Source organism: Somniosus microcephalus, unplaced genomic scaffold, assembly GCF_052327205.1.
Source record: "Somniosus microcephalus isolate GS21.2 unplaced genomic scaffold, FLI_Smic_1.0 unresolved_chr8, whole genome shotgun sequence".
In the NCBI taxonomy this organism is placed as follows: domain Eukaryota; kingdom Metazoa; phylum Chordata; class Chondrichthyes; order Squaliformes; family Somniosidae; genus Somniosus; species Somniosus microcephalus.
The window spans coordinates 4,477,891-4,489,780 of record NW_028225186.1 but is presented as its reverse complement, the minus strand read 5'-3'; the positions used below and the strand labels follow the sequence as shown (position 1 = coordinate 4,489,780).

Genomic DNA, 11,890 nt, shown 5'->3' with positions numbered 1-11,890 from the left:
TCATGGGACTGAATGGTCTCCTCCTGTTCCTATGTAAAACGGCCATGGGACTGAATGGCCTCCTCCTGCTTCTGTGTAACTGACTCAGGGGTTCAGAGTACTCAGAGGGAAAGTGTCGGGCGGTAGTTTCCCTTCTCTGAATTACCGATTTACTGCAAAATGTACCGTTAGTGTAGGAACCACCGAACCCTGACCCAAAATCCGACTCTGGTGGGACTCGAACCCACAACCTTTGAATACCTTAATCTGTCTACACAAATTAGAAGTCTAATGCGCTATCCATTGCGCCACAGAGCCAATTATGTAATGCTCTGTTACAAAAGCAAAATAGTGCTGATGCTGGAAATCTGAAATATAAACAGATGAAATGCTGGAAACACTCTGCAGGTCAGGCAGCATTCCATGACTGTTTAAAAGGGGTCTACTTTCAGTCCCGGATCATTCTGTGTCTGTTTAAAGGGACATGCTGTCAGTCCCGGTTTATTCTGTGTCTGTTTAAAAGGGACATGCTGTCAGTCCCGGATTATTCTGTGTCTGTTTAAAAGGGATGTGCTGTCAGTCCCGGATCATTCTGTGTCTGTTTAAAAGGGACATGCGTTAAGTCCCGGATTATTCTGTGTCTGTTTAAAAGGGATGTGCTGTTAGTCCCGGATTATTCTGTGTCTTTTTAAAAGGGATGTACTGTCAGTCCAGGATCACTCTGTGTCTGTTTAAAAGGGATGTGCTGTCAGTCCCGGGTCATTCTGTGTCTGTTTAAAAGGGATGTGCTGTCAGTCCCGGATCATTCTGTGTCTGTTTAAAAGGGATGTGCTGTCAGTCCCGGATCATTCTGTGTCTGTTTAAAAGGGATGTGCTGTCAGTCCCTGGTCATGCTGTGTCTGTTTAAAAGGGATGTGCTGTCAGTCCCGGATCATTCTGTGTCTGATTAAAACGGGTGTTACATAATATTATAGAGTCTGCCCCACAGAAACAGTCCATTTGCACGAACTGGTCTCCACACGAGGCTCCTCCTTCTCTATTTCTCCTCACCCCCCAAATAAACTAGAATCAGTAATGCTAACCATGAAACTATCGGATTGTCGTAAAAACCCATCTGGTTCACTAATGTCTTTCAGGGAAAGAAATCTGCCGTCCTTACCTGGTCTGGCCTTTGTGTGACTCCAGTCCCATAGCAATGTGGTTGACTCTTAACTGCCCTCTGAAATTGCCTAGTAAGCCACTTAGTTGTAACAATCCGCTACGAAACAAAATAATAAAAATGAAACTATACGGACAACCTGGCCTGATCCATATCAGCCTCCTCCTGAGGTCCCCACCATCACAGAAGCCAGCCTTCAGCCAATTCGATTCACTCCACGTGATATCAAGAAAAGGCTGACATACTGGATACAGCAATGGCTCTGGGCCCTGACAACACCCCGGCTATCATTCTGAAGACTTGTGCTCCAGCCAAGCTGTTCTAGTACAGCTACAACACTGGCATCTATCCAGCAATGTGGACGACTGCCCAGGTATGTCCTGTCCACAAAAAGCAGGACAAATCCAATCCAGCCAATTACCGCCCCATCAGTCTACTCTCTACTCTCAATCATCAGCAAAGTGATGGAAGGTGTCATCCACAGTGCTGTAAAGTGTCACTTACTGACCAATAACCTGCTCATTGATGCCCGGTTTGGGTTCTGCGAAGAGCACTCGGCTCCCGATTCATTAAAACCTTGGTCCAACATGAGCAAAGGAGCTGACCACCAACATCCTGGGGGTTACCATTGAACATAAATACTGTGACAACAAGAGAAGGTCAGAGGCTAGGCATTCTGCGTCGGGTGTCTCACCTCCTGACTCCCCAAAGCCTTTCTACCATCTACAAGGCACAAGTAAGGAGTGTGATGGAATACTCTCCACTTGCCTGGATGAGTGCAGCTCCAACAACACTCAAGAAGTTCGACACCATCCAGGACAATGCAGCCCGCTTGATTGGCACCCCATCCACCACCTTAAACATTCACTCCCTCCACCACCGGCGCACCGTGGCTGCAGTGCGTACCATCTACAAGATGCACTGCAGCAACTCACCAAGGCTTCTTCAGCAGCACCTGCCAAACACGCAACCTCTTCCACCTAGAAGGACAAGCGCAGCAGGCGCATGGGAACACCCCGACCTCCAAGTTCCCCTCCAAGTCACACACCATTCTGACTTAGAAGTATATTGCCGATCCTTCATCGTCGCTAGGTCAAAATCCTGGAACTCCCTCCCTAACAGCACTGTGGGAGTACCTTCACCACACGGACTGCAGCGGTTCAAGAAGGCGGCTCACCACCACCTTCTCAAGGGGCAATTAGGGATGGGCATTTAATGCTGGCCGTGCCAGCGCACCCACATCCCATAAACGAATTTAAAAAATCCTATCAGCATATCCTTCTATTCCTTTCTCCCTTCCTCTTAAATGCATCTGTAGTATTCGCCTCAACTACTGCATTCTCAGCACTCTTTGGCCAAAGATGTTAATCCTGAATTCCCTGATGGATTTATCGGTGAGTATTTGTGACCAGTCTTCTCTGAGCTAGTTCCTGACTCACTCACAGTAGGAAGTATTTTCTCACTGTTAATGTGCAGTTGCGATGGCCGAGTGGTTAAGGCGTTGGACTTGAAATCCAACGGGGTTTCCCCGCGCAGATTCGAACCCTGCTCGCAGCGACTTTGATGCAAATTCTTTATTTTATTTCATCGGATCCCTGTGGCGATCACTGGCCCCGAAATTGATCAGAATTCCCTCCACTGCACTTTATTACACTGAGTAACCCAAAGTTCCAATTGAAACACTAATAATTTATCGGCATCAATTAGATATTGTGGATTTGTTGGGAACTAGTAAGCAATACAAACACAAAGCAGCATCAAAAATACGAATTAATAAAGAGCCCTGGAGTGTTTGGTAGGGAATCACCTTCAGCTACTAAGTGGGAACACGGTTTGGTTTTATAAAGCTGAACACGAATTAAAAAGTGTGTAAAAAGACCGTGGCAGGCCACGAACCTGTAACTTTCTGATAACCTCAGAATTAATATCAAAGTCAGACGCCTTATCCATTAGGCCACGCGACCAGTAGGAACAATTTGTAGATCAGCGCAATCTGTGGACAGATAGACACAGGGTCAACCTTCCAGTTCCTTGAGCTCTCGGCAGAACTAAGGTTTTGTAGCTTTGCTTCAAAGTATTACAGCTCCAATCTTTTCAGCAAATAGTAATATTAAGAAACTACCCACACCATCAAAAAGAAAATGGCCCATCCGGGTATCAAACCCGCGACCTTGGCGTTATTAGCACCACGCTCTAACCTACTGAGCTAACAGGTCTGCCTTAAATCTTTTTGCTGTTAAATTCAATTTATGTTGATTTTTGGTTTTTGTCAGTTGTCAGTGCTCCGGTTTCCTCCCACAGTCCAAAGATGTGCGGGTTAGGTTGATTGGCAATGATAAATTGAACCTTTGTGTTCGGGGGATTAAATACGTGGGGTTACGGGGATAGGGTGGGATATGTGTTGGTGTAGGGGTTACGGGGATCGGGTGGGATATGTGTCGGTGCAGGCTCGATGGGCCGAAATTGCCTCTATCTGCACTGTGGGGTTTCTGTGATTCTGTGACTTCGAAGGCTGTAAAAGAAAGACTCTGATTTCTACAGCGCCTTTCACCTGAGGACGTCTCAAAGCGCTTTACAGGCAATGAAGTTGTAGTCGCTGTTGTAATGTAGGAAAAACAGCAGCAGCCAATTTGTGCACAGCAAGCTCCCACAATGTGATAATCGATGATAACCTGTTTTAGTGATGGTGATTTGCGGATAAATATTGGCTGCAGGACACCGGGGTAAACCTCACCACCCCCTGCTCTTCTTCCAATAGTGCCATTGGATTTTTTATGTCCACCCGAGAGAGCAGAGGGGGCCTCAGTTTTGGAATTGTATTCCACCACAATCTGTATCCTTATTAACTGGCATATCCCTCACCCTACCATTAGCATCAAGACAGGGGACCAACCCTGGTTCAATGAGGAGTGCAGAAGAGCATTTCAGGAGCAGCACCAGGCATACCTAAAATGAAGTGCCAACCTGATGCAGCTACAACACAGGACTACACACATGCTAAGCTATGGAAACAGCATGTGTAGACAGAGCGAAGCGATCCAACAACCAACGGATCTGATCAAAGCTCTGCAATCCTGCCACATCCAGTCGTGACTATTTTAATTTAATGTAATTTGTTCCTAGGACTTGGGCATCGCTGGCAAGGCCAGCATTAATTGTCCATCCCTAATTGCCCTTGAGAAGGTGGTCGTGAGAACCGCTCTTGACCCACTGCAGTCAATGCGGTGAAGGTACTCCAATAGTACTGTTGGGGAGGGAATTCTAGGATTTTGACCTAGTGACGATGAAGTTATGGTGATATATTTTCATGTCGGGATGGTGTGTAACTTGGAGGGGAACTTGGAGTTGATGGTGTTCCCATGCACCTGCTGCCCTTATAAGAACATAAGAACATAAGAAATAGGAGCAGGAGTTGGCCATTTGGCCCCTCGAGCCTGCTCCACCATTCAATAAGGTCATGGCTGATCTGATCTTGGCCTCAACTCCACTTTTTTGCCTGTTCCCCCTTAACCCTTGACTGTCCGACAGTTCAACAATCTGTCTATCTCAGCCTTGAATATCATCAATGATTCAGGATCCACAGCTCTCTCGGGTAGATAATTCCAAAGATTCACAACCCTCTGAGAGAAGAAATTCCTCCTCATCTGCGTCTTAAATGGACAAATCCTTATTCTGAAACTATGCCACCTGATTCTAGATTCCCCCATGAGGGAAAACAGCCTCTCAGCATCTACCCTGTCAAGCCCCCTCAGAATCTTATATGTTTCCATATGATCACCTCTCATTCTTCTAACCTCCAATGAGTATAGGCCCAACCTGCTCAACCTTTCCTCTAAGACAATCCCTTCATCCCAGGAATCAACCTAGAGAACCTTCTCTGAACTGTCTCCAATGCAAGTATATCCCTCCTTAAATAAGGAGAACAAAAATGTATGCAGTACTCTAGGCGTGGCCTCACCTGTACAGTTGTAGCAAGACTTCCCTACTTTTATACTCCAAGCCCCTTGCAATAAAGGCCAACCTTCCATTTGCCTACTTAATTACTGCATGCTAACTGTTTGTGTTTCATGTACGAGGACACCCAGATCCCTCTTAACCGCAGCATTCTGTAGTCTCTCTCCATTTTAATAATATTTTGCTTTTCTATTCCCTCCACGGCCTCGCCCCTCCCTATCTCTGTAATGTCCTTTAGCCCCACAACTCCCTGAAATATCTGCGCTCCTCTAATCCTGCTCTCCTGAGCATCCCTGATTATAATCGCTCAACCTTCCTGTTGCCCTCAGCTTTGGAATTCCCTGCCTAAACCTGTCCACCTCTCTTTCCTCCTTTAAGATGCTCCTTATAACCTATCTCTTTGACCAAGCTTTTGGTCACCTGCCCTAATTTCTCCTTATGTGGATTGGTGTCAAATGTTTTGTCTGAAAATACGCCTGTGCAGCGCCTTGGGACGTTTTACTACGTTAAAGGTGCTATATAAATGCAAGTTGTTGTTGATGATGGTGGTGGCGGATTCGGTGATGGTCATGCTGTTGAATGTGAAGGGGCGGTGGTTAGACTTTTGCTTGTTGGAGCTGGCCATTGCCTGGCACTTGTGTTGGCTGTTGTCATGTGTGGCACAGAGTGACATATGTACAGTGTTTGCCGATAGGATAGTGTATGATTGACAACTGCAGGTTGTATGCTGAAAGATTAATGCAGGAAATCGTCAGCTAGAGTCTCGAAAATATAAGCTTATACACATAAACAAAACCCGATAGCTGGTTAGCTTAGTTGGTTAGAGCGTGGTGCCAAGGTCGTGGGTTTGATTCCCGTACAGGCCATTTGATTTTTGGTAGAGAGGGTAGTTTCTTGATTTTGTTATTTGTTGAAAAGTTTGGATGGAAATTCACACGGGACCTGCAATACTTTGAAGGAAAGCTGGAAATCCTGAGTTATGACCTGCGGAGGTTTCCAACATTAAATGAACAATTCCAGATCCATCAGGACTTCTCGTATTTCAATCAGTGAACGGTTCACAGCCGCTGATTGGTTTGGAATGCAAAGAATAGATATGAAATAAATACAATCCCGGGGTTTAATCACTCATTTTTATCATACCGCCAGAAACAGACCGTTCGGTCCAACCAGTCCATGCCACCGTTTATGTTCCACTCGATCCTCCTCCCGTCTTTCCTCATCTAAATCTATCAGCATCACCCTCTGTTCACTTTTCCCTCATGTTCTAACCTAGCCTCCCCTTAAATGCATCTAAACTATTCGCTTCAACCACTCCCTGTGGTAGCGAGCTCCACATTCTCACCACTCTCTGGGTAAAGACGTTTCTGCTGAATTCCCGATTGGATTTCTTGCTGACTATCTTATATTGATGGCCTCTAGTTATGCTCTTCTCCACAAGTGGAAACATTCTCTCTATATTCACTCTGTAAAAACCTTTCATAATTTTAAAGATCTCTATTAGCTCACTTCTCAGCCTTCTTTTTTCAAATGAAAAGGGACCCAGCCTGTTAATCCTTTCCTGAAATGTAAACCCTCACATTTCTGGTATCTTCCTTGTAAATCTTCACTGTACCCTTGGTCTAACCAAGGTTTGGTACTGGTTTAGCATAATTCCCCTACTTTTCAATTCTATCCATCCAGAAATAAACCGTAGTGCTTGGTTTGCTTTATATATGGCCTTGTTAACCTGTGTAACAACTTTCAGTGATTTGTGCATTTGTACTCCGAGATCCCTTTGTTCCTCTACCCCACCTAGACTTGCACCCGCCAAGAAATAAGTGACCTCCCTATTCTCCTAACATAATGAAAAACGTCACACTTATCTGTGTTCAAATTCATTTGCCAATTCTATGCCCATTCTGCAAGTTCATTAATGTCCTCCTGTAACTTGCTGCAGTCCTCCTCAGTATTGACTCTCCCCTCCAATTTGGTGTCATCTGCAAATTTATAAATTGTGTTTCTGATCACTAAGTCTAAATCGTTAATATAAATTGGGAACAGCAGTGGCTCCAGCTCAGATACTTGTGGAACACCACTACCCACCTTCTGCCACTGTGAATAAACTACCCGGCAGTCGGACTATCTGCCTTCTCTCCTTAAGCCAGCCAGCAATCCATTCCACTACTTCTCGCCTGACTCCGGATTCTATGACCTTGTTCATCAGTCTATTATGGCGTACATTATCGAAGGCCTTCTGAAAATCCAGATAAATTACACCTACTGCATTACCATTGTCTACTCTTTCTGTTGGTTTGGAGTGCAAAGAATGAGACTGAAATGACATCGGCCATCTCCAGTTCCCTGCTCCCCTCACCCACTCCAACCTATCTCCCTCTGAACTTGCAGCGCTCCGTTCTCTCCGATCCAACCCTAACATTGTTATTAAACCTGCTGACAAAGATGGTGCTGTTGTTGTTTGGAGAACCGACCTCTACCATCCGGAGGCTGAACGGCAACTCTCTGCCAGCTCCTCCTACATCCCCCTGGACCATGACCCCACTACTGAACATCAAGCAATTGTTTCCAAGACTGTCACTGACCTCATCTCCTCTGGAGATCTTCCCCCCATGGCCGCCAATCTCTCAGATCCTCAACACTGCATTGCCCACTTCTACATCCTTCCCAAGATCCACAAACAGGACTGCCCTGGTTGACCAATTGTTGCAGCCTGTTCTTGCTCCACAGAACTGATTTCTTCCTATCTTCACTCTATTTTTTCTCGACTTGTCCAGTCCCTTCCCACCTACATGCGCGACTCTTCCAATACCCTCCGTATTTTAACAGTTTCCAGTTTCCTGGCCCCAAACGTCTCCTTTCCACTCTGGATGTCCATTCCCTCTGCACCTCCATCCACCACCAGGACGGCCTTAAGCGGCTCCACTTCTTCCTTGAACAGACACCCCACCAGTCCCCATCCACCACCGCCTTTGTCCGCCTGGCTGCACTTGTTCTCTCATTGTACACCTTCTCCTTTGATTCCACTCACTTCCTCCAAATTAATGGTGTTGCTATAGGTACCTGCATGGGCCCTAGCTATGCCTGCCTTTTTGTGGGATATGTGGAAATTTCTTTGTTCAAGTCCCACTCAGGTCCCCTTCCTCACCTCTTTTTCCGGTACATCGTTGATTGTATTGGTGCCATTTCCTGCTCTCGCCCTGAACTAGATAATTTCTTTCACTTTGCCTCCAATTTCCACCCTTCCCTCACCTTCACATGGTCCCACTCCGACTCTTCCCTTCCCTTCCTCGACTTCTCTGTCTCCATTTCTGGGGATAGGCTATCGACCAACATCCACTATAAGCCCACTGACTCCCACAGCTACCTGGACCACACTTCCTCCCACCACGCTTGCTGTAAGGGCTCATAGAAACATAGAGACAGAGAAGATAGGAGCAGGAGTAGGCCATTCAGCCCCTCGAGCCTGCTCCACCATTCAATGAGATCATGGCAGATCATCCAAATTCAGTACCCTGTCCCTGCCTTCTCCCCATATCCCTTGATCCCTTTAGCCTTAAGAAATATATCTAACTCCTTCTTGAATATATTTAATGAATTGGCCTCCACTGACTCCTGTGGTAGAGAATTCCACAGGTTCACCACTCTCTGGATGAAGTAATTCCTCCTCATCTCTGTCCTAAATGGCTTACCCCTTATCCTTAGGCTGTGACCCCTGGTTCTGGAATCCCCGGCCATTGGGAACATCCTTACTGCATCTAGTCTGTCTAGTCCTGTTAGTATTTTATAAGTATCAATGAGATCACCTCTCATTCTTCTAAACTCCAGCGAGTATAAGACCAATCGACCCAATCTCTCCTCATATGTCATTCCTGCCATCCCAGGTATCAGTCTGGTGAATCTTCACTGCTCTCACTCCATGGCAAGAACATCCTTCCTCAGATAAGGTGACCAAAACTGCACACAATGCTCAAGATGTGGTCTCACCAAGGCCCTGTACAAATGCAGCAAGACATCCTTGTTCCTGTACTCGACCCCTCTCGCTACGACGGCCAACATACCATTTGCCTTCTTAACCGCCTGCTGCACCTGCATGCTTACCTTCAGCGACTGGTGCACAAGGACACCCAGGTCTAGTTGCACTTCCCCTTCTCCCAATCTATTGACGTTCAGATAATAATCTGCCTTCCTGTTTATGCCACCAAAGTGGACAACCTCGCATTTATCCACATTATACTGCATCGGACATGCTTCTTCCCAATCACCCAACCTGTCCAAATCATACTGGAGTTTCTCGGCATCCTCCTCACAGCACACATGCCCACCCAGCTTTGTGTCATCTGCAAACTTGGAGATATTACATCTAGTTCCCTCGTCTAGATCATTAATATATATTGTGAATAACTGGGGTCCTACCACCGATCCCTGTGGTACCCCACTAGTCACTGCCTGCCACTCGGAAAAAGACCCGTTTTTTCCAACTCTTTGCTTCCTGTCTGCCAACCAGTTATCTATCCAAGTCAGTACCTTGCCCCCAATCCCATGTGCCTTAACTTTACACGCTAATCTCTTGTGTGGGACCTTCTCAAAAGCCTTCTGAATGTCCAAATACACCACATCCACATAGCATTTCCCCCACTACCGATGTCAGTCGTACCGGTCTATAATTCCCCGTTTTCTCTCTTCCACCTTTTTTGAATAGTGGGGTAACATTAGCTACCCTCCAATCCATGGGAACTGTTCCAGAGTCTATCGAATTTTGGAAGATGACCAGCAATGCATCTACTATTTCTAGGCCACTTCCTTAAGTACACTAGGATGTAGATTATCAGTCCCTGGGGATTTATCCATTCCATTCTATTCCATTCTCCCAGTTTCTCTGTTTCTGTTGCATCTGTTCTGATGAGGCCACCTTCCATACCAGTCCTTCCGGTATGTCTTACATTTTCCTCAACTGAGGGACCCCCTCTAACATGGTTGACATGACACTCGACCGCGTCTGTTCCATTTCCCGCACGGCAGCTCTCACCCCTTCCGCTCACTCCCAGAAACATAATAGGGCTCCCCCCTTGTCCTCACCTTTCACCCCACCCGCCTCCACATTCAACGAATCATCCTGCGCCATTTCCACCACCTCCAGCATGATCCCACCACCAAACACATCTTCCCCTCCTCCCTTTCAGCATTTCGAAGGGACCGCTCCCTCCATGACAGCCTGGTCCACTCCTCTATCACCCCAACACCCCTTCTCCTTTGCCCCGCACCATCCCATGCAAGTGCAGCAGATTCAACACCTGCCCTTTTTACCTCCTTCCTTCCCATCGCCCAGGGCACCAAACACTCCTTCCAGGTGAATCAGCGATTACATGTACTTCTTACAATTTAGTATACTGTATTCGCTGAATCTACATTGTGACACCAAATGGAGATTGGGTGACCGCTTTGCAGAACAGTCGGCAAGTGTGACCCAGAGCTTCTGGTCAACTGTCACTATAATTATCTGCTCCACTCCCTCTCTGATCTCTCCTTCCTTGGCCTGTTACACTGTTCCAATGAAGCTCTATGTAAGCTCGAGGAACAGTACCTCATCTTTCTGTTAGGCACTTTACAGCCTTCTGGACTTAACACCGAGTTCAACAATTTCAGACTATAAATTGGCCCCTGTATTTCTTTTATTTTCTTAATTGATTCTCATGTTTCCTCACATGACAGTTGTTAATGTTTCTGCCATAATCATTCACACCTCATCTTGAGCCATCTGTTATTCGTTAACTTGTCCTATTACCTCTCCTATTGCCAAACACCATCATCCCTTTTGTAAGTCAATCTCTCCTGCCTTCCATTCTATCACAGACATTTCCTTTGTTCTTACCTCGCCTCCACCCACCCCTGCTTAAAAATCCCTCTTCCCTAACCTTTTCCAGTTCTGACGAAGGGTTCGACCTGAAAGTTTAACTCTGTTTCGCCCTCACTCGATGCTGCCTGACCTGCTGAGTGTTTCCAGCATTCTCTGTTGTTATTGAAATGAACACAATGACGGAGTTTAATCACTCATTATTAGGATTTGTTTAGGGCATATTTGTGTGGCTGCGTGGCTTAATTGAAAAGGTGTCTGACTTTGGTGTAAATTCTGATGTCATCAGAAGATTGCAGGTTCGAGTCCTACTGCGGTCATTTTACACACTTTTTAATTCATGTTCAACTTTAGAAAACCAAACCGCTTTTCCACTCTTTTCCTTCCAAACATTGCAGGGTTCTTTATTAAATGGAATTTTTACGTGTTGTCTTATGTGCAAATTTCTCACTGATCTTTGCAAATAGCTTCAAACAAATCCACAATTTCTAATTGATGATAAATTAGTGTTTCCAATTGGAACAACAGCTTTGGGTTATACAGTGTAATAACGTGCAGTGGAGGGAATTCTGATCAGTTTCGGGGCCAGTGATCTCCACAGTGAACCAATTAAATAAAATAAAGAATTTGCTATAGAATCGCTGCGAGCAGGATTTGAACCTGCGTGGGGAAACCCCCATTAGATTCCAAGTCCAACGCCTTAACCACTCGGCCATCACAGCTGTACAAACTCAACCTTTCAACAGTGAAATGACCTGTGCAAACTATTAGACAACTGCCCTGCACAATATAAATGGAAGGAAGTTGTCTGACAGCTGCACAGAGGCCTGGTTAGGCCACTGTGTACAGTTCTGCGCACTGCACCTTAGAAAGGATATATTGACCTTGGAGGGAGTGCGGTGCAGATTCACGAGTGTGTTACCAGGGCTCCAAGGGTTAGGCTATGA

At 45.9% G+C, this 11,890-nt stretch overlaps 3 non-coding genes across 3 annotated transcripts; 1 reads left to right on the top strand and 2 right to left on the bottom strand.

The window, feature by feature from the left end:
• Positions 1 to 202: 202 nt before the first annotated feature.
• trnar-ucu (transfer RNA arginine (anticodon UCU)) lies at positions 203 to 297 on the bottom strand. Its single transcript has 2 exons — positions 261 to 297; positions 203 to 238 (listed from the first exon to the last, which is right to left on the bottom strand). It is a non-coding gene; the product is annotated as a tRNA-Arg (tRNA).
• Positions 298 to 2,613: 2,316 nt separating this feature from the next.
• On the top strand, positions 2,614 to 2,695 carry trnas-uga (transfer RNA serine (anticodon UGA)). The gene has a single exon. It is a non-coding gene; the product is annotated as a tRNA-Ser (tRNA).
• An 8,887-nt stretch (positions 2,696 to 11,582) lies between these two features.
• On the bottom strand, positions 11,583 to 11,665 carry trnap-ugg (transfer RNA proline (anticodon UGG)). Its single transcript has one exon. It is a non-coding gene; the product is annotated as a tRNA-Pro (tRNA).
• Between the last annotated feature and the right edge of the window lie 225 nt (positions 11,666 to 11,890).